Below are 11,647 nucleotides of genomic sequence, written 5' to 3'. Positions count from 1 at the left end.
CTGGGAAGGTTCAATCCATTACAATTCCAACTTAGAAATTGCAGAGACATCTTGTTATTTAGTTAGTCCCTCCTCCAGCAGCTCCCTGCTTCTGTTCTTCCTCTGTCGGTGGTTTAAGTCCAAATGTTAAATTTAGAATATCTGCTTCTGAAGTCAGTTCCACCACTCCCTTCTGAAGGTCCTCCTCGTTTCTTTGCAGGAATTGTTCTTTGTCTTGCACTGTTCTTATTTTTACTTTCTTTCCTTTGTAGTTGAAAGACAAACCTTGTGGAAATTCCCACCTGAAAGGTAGATTGTTCCTTTTCAGCAGGTAAACCAGGTCTTTGTAGTGAGTTCTCGCCTCCAAGATGTATTTAGGGATGTCCTTGTAGATTTGCACATAAGCGTCTTCGATCTCTAAAGTTTTTTGATAGTGTAGATTTAATATTTTATCTTTTTCCTCTTTGGATCTTAAAGTTATCAGACAGTCCCTTGGACTCTTTCTGTTTTGTCTCTTACCCAGTCTGAAGGCAGCTGTTATCTTAAATTCTTCTTCCTCCAAGTTTACCTGCCAAAATTCCGAAAACTCTTTTGTGAGAAAGTCCACAAAGTTATCTTTTTCACTTTCAGGGACTAATCTTAATCTCAGATTTCTCTCCTTCCTCTGTAGGTCCCACAAAGACAAGGTCGCATCATGTTCATCCAACTTTTTACAGACTGGTACCAATTTCTCCTGTGTAGTTTCAGCAGAAGTTTTAGCTTCTTCAGCAATTTTCCGAGTTATGGAGTTTTCTTCAATCAATTTATTTATAGTTTCTGTATTAGATGTAATACTTTTAGTGTTCAGATCTAGTTTTGTTGAAAGTTCTGTCAGCTATTTTGTATTTTCTGTACTCTGCTTTGTCAAGACTTCTAAAGATTCATTTATTTTAAGTAATGCTTGTGTCACTGGATCCATGGGTATATTTGTCACTTTTTCCTTCCCGGCTGCACCTGCTGGCAGTAGGCTTGATATTGAGCCCCTTTTCTTTTGTGCAATTTTACATTTAGCTCTTGTTGTTATCTCTTCTGCTGGGCCACTCATGTCCCAAGGTCATTCCCACAGGAGCAGCTTTTAAATAGAAAAATCCACTGACTTGTTTTTTACAGTCTGTTTTGCAACTGTTACCCCTCAGCCCTCTAGAGGGGGTAATTCAAAGTATCCAATAGACAAGAGAACAAAGAAACAGAAAGTCCCCAAAAAAAGTTTTTAGCAACAATCCTCCAATGTATCAAAGCTGTCAATTAATAGTTTCAGTAAAAGTCTCAAACTTGTAACAGATAAAGTCCCAACTTTGTAGCAAATCTCAAATGACAGTTCACCGTCTCGGTGCCCTACTCAGGCAGTCCATTCCAAGAATCTAAAACAGCAGAAAACTTTTTTCCCCTTTACTTCTTCCATGCAGGTTAAACAAAATCCACTTATCTTCCCCCTTGCTCCTGCTTGCTAGTGGGAGGTTCAAGTTCAATGTCCAGGTTAAACAATTTTCAAATCAATTTTTCATCCAATTGCAGCTTTGTAGTTTCGTTGCTTTAGCTGTCATGCAGTCCGGGAAAGGCAGACTTCCTTAATTATTACCTTTCCCGTTTTCGGCCAAATTTTTAAACGAAGTTTTAAAAGTCCCAGTAAGCCTCTCAATCCTACTTACGGGTGTTCAAATTCAGTTCCCAATTTCAGGAAGGAATCGGCGCTCTCCGCTCATGGCGACGCGGCTTCACTCCACGGGCTGGGTAGCGACTCTCAGCACCGCGCGCACACCCGATGCCGCTCCGGAGCCTTTAAAAAGGCTCTTTTGCGGTAAAGGGGGCGCAAATGGTGCCCACCGAGTCTCCTTGCTCACAGGCTTCTGCGCCTGTGATTTTTGAGGGTCCCCTCTTCGCCGTAGCGGTCAGACCCGAACTCGTGAAGCAGTCCTCCTCCGGAGCTCGAAGGGAGGACCGTCATTAAGCGCTGGCGCCGACCGGAAGTCTTCTAGAAGGAAACTTTACAGGTTGGAAACATTAAACTTCAAACTAGCATGCTAACCATTAAGCAGGCTATTTCCCAGGAGAAAGACCATAGTTGAGTGGCCGAGCACATTATTATTTATTATTATTTATTTATTGAATTTATATACCTCCCTATAACCAGAAGTCTCAGGGCGGTTCACAGAACAAAATAAAAATATAAAACCACAAAATATATAATCAAAATAAAAACAACAACCCAATAACACCCCCCCAAATGTATTGCATTGTAGAAAGTCCCAAGTTTGAGTGATTGTATTTCTATTCTGCTTTTCATTAAAATGAATCTCAAAGTGGCTTTCAAACAATGAATAACAACAACATAATACATAAAATGACATCACAGATACAACATAAATCATATAAAATAATTAACAGATAATCAATAAACAATGACAATCTATAAAACACTTTTAACAAAATAGCAACTAAAAATGAGCTAAACATCACAATGACTGCAAAAGTAATATTATATGACTAAAATCAATATGGCTAAAATTATATGACTAAAATCAATTCTAAAATCTATAAAACATTTTTTTATTTTTCCATGATTCTTTATTATAAAAATGAGAAATGTCTAGTTGACTTCAGTTCAGCTAATTGTTAGTCATATGATGAATGCTAGTGTTTTTTATGACTTTTTAGATTTAAATTTTATTTTAAAGTAATAATGCAGTGGTACCTCGGGTTAAGTACTTAATTCGTTCCGGAGGTCCGTTCTTAACCTGAAACTGTTCTTAACCTGAAGCACCACTTCAGCTAATGGGGCCTCCTGCTGCTGCCGTGCCACCAGAGCACGATTACTGTTCTCATCCTGGGGCAAAGATCTTAACCCAAGGTACTATTTCTGGGTTAGCAGAGTCTGTAACCTGAAGCGTATGTAACCCGAGGTATCACTGTAATACAAGTAAAAATAAATATAAAAATGTGCACCCACCCCCATCATAATTATCCAATCTCCCAAAATTTCAGCACTTCTTGAGATGGTTTGACCCCTTTCCATTTTAACAGTACAAATTCTACAAATATATTCCATATCTCCTCAAAATCATTTCTCCTTCATGTTACCATTGAATCTATAAAACAGTATTAACAACATTAACAAAATATCAATTTAAAAAATAAGCTAAGCACTCTTAAGTTCATACACAGCTACATAACTCATAATCTTTCACTCTATTCGTTTCACTGAACTAAGTCAGCTCAGGCAGATGCTGGGCCAGCGAAGGCTCCTTGGGCCATGGGCGAGATGGTGGGGCTTTCAGGCCAACCATCAGTGATAAGGTGGATGTTGACTCTGGGTAGCCTGCCCAAGCACTGTTCAGGAGGAACTTGCCCACATCACTCTCAATAATGAGGAGGTCCATTCCCACTCGAGGAAGTCCAAGATGAGCCTGCCCTTCTGGAGTGGGTAAACCATGACTGCACTTGGTGTGTCAATGGTATTTCCAGTAAAAAAAACATCATGTTCCAAGTGATATGCAAGACCTGAAATCTTGGAGAGCTGCTGTCACTAGCTTAGTGCTTTTCTGTGAGTATTTTCTGCAACATGTTACTAGTGTACTAATAGGGGCATTAGTGAAATATGCTTGGTTGCCCACATATCATTGCATTTTTATTAGTTGTTCTGTGATGCTTTCCCAAAGTTGCTGCCTTATTGCAATCCAGAGGGGTACTTGTGTTATAGCAGGACAAAAGCAGGACAAACCAACCCTGAGATGTTTGTGGAATGAAAAGTTACAGGATTTCTGCAGGACGTTATAGGATATTCACCAATTGGAGATGAAGTAGTATGTCCACCCCAAAGTTTTTGTAAATGCAACTAGGAATTGTATATAACCACCCTGAGACCATCGTGAGCACAGATAATCATGAATGCACCAGGAAAGAGGCATGGAGGGGCCCTTAGATAGCCAAATCCATGGCTAGGCCAGTTACTAGACATTAGCCCTGAAGGCTAAGTGGAACCCTCACCTTCAAAAGACCAAATACCAGTTTAAGGAAGTGGGGGACGCTAATGCAAGACTCTTGCCTTCTTGCCCTCATGATTGTTGGCTTTGGAGGCAAGATTCCAGGTAGCAGGTTGGAGAAGATGGGCCCTTTAGATTGCCTGCAGATCTGAGCACATCCTCATCCTTCTCTTGATAGCTGGCAACTGTATGTGAGTTAGAAACTGCTTCAGCTGCCCTTCTGGCTCTTGCGTTTCCAGATGCTGAATGTCTGGTGTCAGATGAGCAGGATGACATGTTCAGAAGTTTGTCTCTGGGCTTTTGCTTGGCATCCAGGGAGCAGCATTACACAAGCCAGTGTGGTGTAGTGGTTCAGAGCGGTAGACTCGTAATCTGCTGAACCAGGTTTGCTTCCCCGCTCCTCCACATGCAGCTGCTGGGTGACCTTGGGCCAGTCACACTTCCTTGAAGTCTCTCAGCCCCACTCACCTCACAGAGTGCTTGTTGTGGGGGAGGAAGGGAAAGGAGATTGTTAGCCGCTTTGAGAGGGGAGTGAAAGGTGGGATATCAAGTTCAAACTCCTCCTCCTCTTCTTCTTCTTTGAAATATTTCATGATTTCCTTGTTTTCTGAAGGCCTTTTGTGCCTAGAGGAAATGATAAGCTATCCTTACTTGTGCCACCTGAAAAGTGAAACTGCCTTTTCTATGTTTTTATTAGAATGTTTTCTTTAGTAGCATTAACAGACACAGAGTCTCTCTTTTCAAGTCATATTTAGAGTGAGACAGTACTGTTATATGCAATATAGGGGTAGAGGGGAAAGAGGGGAGGAAATGGAGAAACTGTAAAATTTTATTCCTTAATATAGTATATGAGCAAAGCTTTTTGTGTCAGCATCACGTAGAAAGGTATTTTATTCCTATAGGTGGTGTGAGAGACCATAGGGCCTAGGGTGTGGTTGGTTGCAGTGTGTCTATGTATGAAAGGGGGGTGGGTGTTATTGGGTCAGGTTAACCATACAGATTTGTATGTTTTCAGGGGAGATAGGTGTTTATTGTCTTGCTGGTTTGCATATGTAATAAAAGGGAGCCACATCAGGGTGAAGACATCCTCTTGTGTTTTTCCTCATGTTAACTTCAATTTGTTAGTTAGCTTTTCTAGCAGGGCAGTTTCCTATATAGCTTGGTACCCATGGTCCATGTTCACTCCAAACAGATCCTTCCAGTGTCTAGTTATGACACTCCTAGCAGCTGAGAGTAAGAGGCTTATGAGTTCTTTGTGTTGTGTGTGTGCATTGTTGTCTTAGAAGATATTTAGTAGGGTCAGTTCTGGAGTTGCAGATTTCTTGTAAGACTAATATTCAAAAGGATTGGATTTGGGAGCATTCCCACCACATGTGTAGGTATGTGCCCTCTCCAGTACCTTGGTGAAGTTAATGGAAGTATCATTATCAGCTTCCATGGTGTTAGGTATCATCTACCAGTAAGTTTCAAATGAGTTCCATTCTTTAAGCTGAGAGAGATTTAAAGGATAGCTTAGATAGGTTAGGATGTCACCCAGATGACATCTTTAACCATGGGTAGGCAAACAAAGGCCCGGGAGCCGGATCTGGCCCAATCACCTTCTAAATCCGGCCCACGGACTGTCTGGGAATCAGCGTGTTTTTACATGAGTAGAATGTGCCCTTTATTTAAAATGCATCTCTGGGTTATTTGTGGGGCATAGGAATTCATTCATTATTTTTTCCCCAAAATATAGTCCGGCCCCCCACAAAGTCTGAGGTACGGTGGACCAGCCCCCTGCTGAAAAAGTTTGCTGACCCCTATCTTTAACCATCAAAGTAGAGCAAATAGACTTCTTGTTCAGACCCAGCAGGTGGCGCTGCTGCCTCTATACATAAACTTCTTTTATATTTTGACTATAAGTAATCTTGTGTAACTTCTCAGACTAATTGTGGATCCAGGCAGATTCCATATAGCACTACATGCACTCTCTTCTTTGATAGGACTTGTTCCCTTGTCCTTTTTTGTTTGTTTGTCAATCTTTGCCATTTTTTCACGAACCTCTTCAGCTTATATTACAGTTTCTATCTCCATTATTATTTATTTGTCCCAAGTATAACCCCAGCAAATATACCTTTGCTAAACGGTACAGATCTTTGCTGATGGTGATTATACATTTCTTTTTAAACTTCACATTTTTATTTAATGATATTTATGTCCTGCATTTTGGCCCAAGGAGGAAGATGGTCTGACCTCAAATGGAAGGGAACTTTAGTCCTACAGTGCACAGCGTCTTCCCTTTTATGATACTTCATTTATGTAATTTGAATGGGGGATGTTCTGTCCTCCAGAAGAAATATCTTCCATCCTCTTCGAAATCACTATGATTGCTGGGCCAAAATGGAAAAGTTGTGTTTGAGAAGCACATAAATCACTTGGGGGGGGGGGGAGGCATGTAATTATGTGTTTTCTTCAGGAAGGAAAGAAAATTCTATAGTTTACCAACTTCACTGTGATTGAACTCAAAGTGTTTCATTTAAAACAAACACAAATCTAGTTTTTCCTCTAGCAGGAGGTTGGCTAAATGCAGAGGCTCAAACGGGTATGTTCAGCAGAGGATTTTCCCTCCTGTCCTGCTAGCTTCCCTTTTGTGTTTTCTGTGTTATGCAAGGAGAGAGAAACCCAAGGCAGCGCTCCACCTCTTCAAAGAGCAAACGTGGCTTTCTCTTGGGGCATGTTAGATCAGACTCCAGAGAGCAAGAATCTTTAACCTTTAGCCCAACCTGAAACACAGGATCCACATTTAATGTTATGCTGTGTCAGTCTCTGCTTTCTCTCTCTCTCTGGCATCTTTCTTTATTTCTTCTTTTTCTTGCTATTTTAAAAAATAACCCTAAACAAAGAAAAATAAGTGGTGGTTGTGTATTTTTGTGATACACAAGAGTTTTGTGTGGATGCTGGTCACCGATCCCTAGCAGGACTCTTAGCACAGCCTGCAGCATGGTTTGTTAATTCGCTTGCCTCTACAGTGAAGTAGGGCCACTTATGTGACTCAGCTTAGGTTGGCGCTTTTGGTACCCTGATTCCATGCGGCAGGGGGCAAGAGGTTCCCAAGAACAATACTTTCCATGCAGAAAGAATGGATGGTGCATGCAGAGAAAGCCAACCATGTCCCATTTCCATGCTCACACACAAACTCAAGATCTCTAAGCTGTTTGATCTGGGGTGGCTACAGAGGAATTCTGTCCTGTCTCAAAGGATGAGCAAAAACCAGTGGCCTAGCCTTCCAAAAAATTATTTGGTGCATGTGTGCATGAGCAGCAATTTCTTCTAGAAAAGGTGCCGGAACTGCCCCTTCAGCTTCTCCACCATGCCTCCTGTCCCCCTTGAGCCCTGTGAGCCCTTCCATGAAAGGCTGTGGCTTCCACTCACAGTTTTTCTTTTCTCCAAGCAGGTGACAATGATGATAAAATAATTATTTTCAGAGCAGCTGCAACAGAAGCAAAAAAAAAAAAAAAACATTGCGAAACCAAACTTAGTCACACGTTTGGTGACAGGCTGTGAACCCCAGGAGAAACGGCCACCACAAAAAGGCTTCTGCCTGCAAAGAGGTTCCAATTGAAGGCAGAGTGAGAAAATTAGCAGAGTTTAGAGGGAAGAGAGGGCAATGTACCCTGCTGCAAAGATCCTTCCCTCCCTCCCTCCCCCTGCCACTGCCCACCAAACCTCCAACCCAGCCATGGAGTCACTGCGCCCCAGCCTGCTCTCCCTTCCACATTCATGCCTTCCCCCCCTACTCTGCCTCCAACATCTGATCTTATAGAAAGATGAGCAAGCTCCAGCTTTGATTCCCGTTGCCCATAAAAATGAGTAACTACAAATCTAGTTTTTTAAAAAGGTGTGTGGAATCGTGTTGGAGAATAATGGACAGATAGTAAAAATTGAATCTCTTTTGCCTTGCTTGGTTACTCATTCACGGGGGAAACCAAATAAGCCAAATGAGAAAAGTGCAAGTTGAGTAGTTCTCTTGACAGATTTCTTTTTTCTGTTCCACTTGGACTCTTTTGGTAGGTAAACAGCGTTTGTGTAAGATGTGCACGTAGCAAAGTGTGGGAGTTGTATAAGGAAATGAAGAAGGGGAGGAGTTTATCGGTTCTGGTTGCTATTGTTCTGTTCTGTTTGGTGTCCCTGTAATTTTGTCTCCAGGATCTTGCAAGAATGACTCATTTGGTGAGTTCCCCACAACACCAAAGCCTGGGAAAATGCAAACATTCATCTCTTAAAGTCACAAACACCCATTTAACAAGCAGCAACAAAAGAGGATTTTTGAACATCCAATGTCTAAAAAGTGTGTGTGTGTGTGTGTGTGTGTGTGTGTGTGTGTGTGTAGCTGGAATAAAATTGTACACTGTTGCTGCTAGATTCTCTCTTTACCACTAAGTGAGCATTATAGACAATCCAGACTCATCTGCCTTTTGTGCACCAACAGCAGTTGCAAGGTGGGTGTTGGGGTAACAGTCTACTTAAGGAAAAAATGCAGATAATTTTTCTCAGTTCAAACATCATCATACTGAAATGAAATATGGGGTGACATTAGCGAGAGCATTCTTGGATCAGGCACTCCAACATCTTCCCCTCATATTTGTTTGGTAAAATCTATTGTTATTATTATTATTATTTATTATTAACCGGTTAAACTTTACCCAGCCTTTGGGGGTGTTTTTTGGTCTCTATGTTTGCTATATAGTTTATTTGTCTTGCTTCTATTTTATTGCTGCTTATGTATTTCACTGCAATCAACAGCAGTCATCATATCACCACCCTGTTCATTGTTTTATATGTATTTCCCTGGCAGTTGTGGTCCTGCTCTGGAATCATCATGTAGGTTGAGAAGCATAATAAAGTCAAAGGAATTTCAGCTCAGCAAAATGATTTTTAAGAGAGTATTGTTAGTTAGTTAGTTTGCTAAATTCATTTATATGATGCTCTTAATTTTTTTAAAAAAAACTCGCAGAGCAGTTCACAAATAATGAATCCTGTAAATAATACAAATCACATTGATTAAATACATAAAAGAGCAAAACAAAACCATAAAGCAGCAAGTAGACTGTTCTACAAACCTCTTTTTTCTGCATCTAACTGACCAGAACCTCAAGAAGTCCGGAATGTCTGTGAGAAGAGGCCCGTCTTTGGCACCCACAAAACTGGCGTAAGAATGCAACCAATAGTGCTCCAGAGGCAGCAAGTTCCTCATCCACAAAGGACCTCAATTCAGTCACTGCCCCGTGAGCATCATCTGGCAGCAGTACTCCAATGGCCAGGTTGGCACATACTGGGAGAGATGCTTTGGGCCCTGAGCTCTTAGCACTTCCAAAGTCCATGGCAGCACCTTAAATTGGTCTTGGCAATAAATAGGCAGCAAGTGCAGCTCATGGAGAGCAGGGCATAATGTGCCTTAGAAATGATGTGTGGCTCAAAACCCAAACATTCTTCACTCGCTGCAGCTTCCAAAGCATCTTCAAGCGCAGCCCTGCATACAGTGCATTGCAGTCATCCAGGTGTGAGGTTACCAGGGTAGGGATCACTGGGACCAGGATATTCTGGTCCAGGAACAGCCACAGCTGGCAAAGGAGGAGAGTTGTTCCGTCCCCTTGTTTTGGTTGCCCTTTAAAACCTTTTCCAACTCTTTTTTTGAGGTGAGGCAATCAGAACTGTACACAGTATTTCAAATGCAGTCACACCATAGATTTGCATAAGGGCTTTATGGGGCAGCTTTATTTTCCTTTCCTAATGATCCCTAGCATGAAATTTGCCTTTTTCAGAGCTGCCACACACTGGGTCTGTGACTCAGGCAAAGCACCTGAGAAATATCAGGAAAAGACACCAGGAAACGTTTTGATCAACTGAGCAAAATTTCTGGGGAGGGACTTGCACTTTCTCCAAGTGATAGTAATCCACATACAATGAGGTAAAGAGACTGAGCAATGGGGTTTCCCCCCTTCTCCTCAGTACATTTCACACAGATCAAAAACCGCGCCTCCTTCTCACCTAAGGAGCATTTGCTTCCTCCAAGCAGAAGCAAAAAAAAAAAAAAAAGTGGGTGCAAAGCACGTCCTGCCTTAATGGCACCTAATCAGGTTGAGCAGGTTAATATTTTAGTTCATGTTCTTATGAGGCAGCTCTTATGCTCTGTAGGCATTTTCACTCCTAGTTGTGTGGAGTAATTAAGGCCTTGTTGATTATTATGTAACCATCTTCCAGGGTGCTCTTGCTTTCTAAAATACCTCACAAGTATAATATACAGTGGTACCTCGGGTTCAGGTTACATACGCTTCAGGTTACAGACTCCACTAACCCAGAAATAATACCTCAGGTTAAGAACTTTGCTTCAGGATGAGAACAGAAACCGTGCTCCGGCAGCGCGGCAGCAGCAGGAGGCCCCATTAGCTAAAGTGGTGCTTCAGGTTAAGAACAGTTTCAGGTTAAGAACGGACCTCCGGAACGAATTAAGTACTTAACCCGAGGTTCCACTGTATTTGTGTGTGCACATGTACATATGTGCCAGAGTTCTTTTTGTCAGTTCTTTTTGTCAGGTTGCTTCCATCCTGGTTCACAACAAGAGCTGAGTTTTTCTTTTGCACCCTTCCCAAGAAAATCTGCTCTCACATCTATGCTCTTCTCCACGTTGAGTTCGGGTTAAGGAGCCTGTAAATGGCTCCCTGTCTTCACTGCTAATGCTAGGTGATAACAGAAGGTCACAGTACTAAGCAGAGCCAGGTGCACAGGTGGGCTTGCCCTGCCCTGGCCATCTCCCATAGTCAGTTTTTCATTCTTACTTACTTTCTTCAATAAGAACACCTTTGTACTAGTTCCTTACATGCAGGTGTGCACTTAGCCACTTGAAATCTGCTTGCCTGTGTATGTATTGGATTAAAGGAGTTTAAACTAAAAGCCTATGCGGACGACTTGATGTTGTCCCTGCAAGACCCACATGAAAGCATGGGCAGAGCGTTGGAGGTCTTGGAGGAATATGGTAGATTAGCTGGCTTTAAATTGAACAAATCTAAAACAAAAATGCTGATAAAAAATCTGGATAAAGACACAAGAGGGAAATTAGAGAGGCAATATGGAATTAAAGTGGCCAAAAAAGTAAAATATCTAGGAATATGGCTCTCATCCAAAAATATAAATCTAATTGAAGATAACTATTCGGCAACTTGGAACCAAATTAAAAAAGACTTGGATGTTTGGAATAGGGTCAGCCTTTCGTGGTTGGGCAGGATGGAGGCCATAAAAATGAACATACTTCCTAAGATGCTGTTCTTGTTTCAAAATATCCCTGTTATCAGAGGCCCCAAAATCTTCCAAGACTGGCAGAAAACTCTCTCAAAGTTCATATGGCAGGGAAGAAGACCAAGGATCAGGTTTAAATTACTTACGGATCGGAAGGAGAGAGGAGGGCTTGCAGTCCCTAATTTAAAACTGTACTACGAAGCTGCTTGTCTGTGCTGGGTGAAAGATTGGATCACTTTGGAGAACACTGATTTGTTAGATCTTGAAGGGGCAGACAATAGGTTTGGCTGGCATGCCTACCTCTGGTCTAACAAAGCGAAGGTCCATAAAGGATTTGCGAGCCACATTATCAGGGGCCCATTGTATGAGGTCTGGGA

Source organism: Podarcis gaigeae (genome assembly GCF_964106915.1).
Source record: "Podarcis gaigeae genome assembly, chromosome: 14".
In the NCBI taxonomy this organism is placed as follows: domain Eukaryota; kingdom Metazoa; phylum Chordata; class Lepidosauria; order Squamata; family Lacertidae; genus Podarcis; species Podarcis gaigeae.
Note: the sequence above shows the minus strand (reverse complement) of the source record.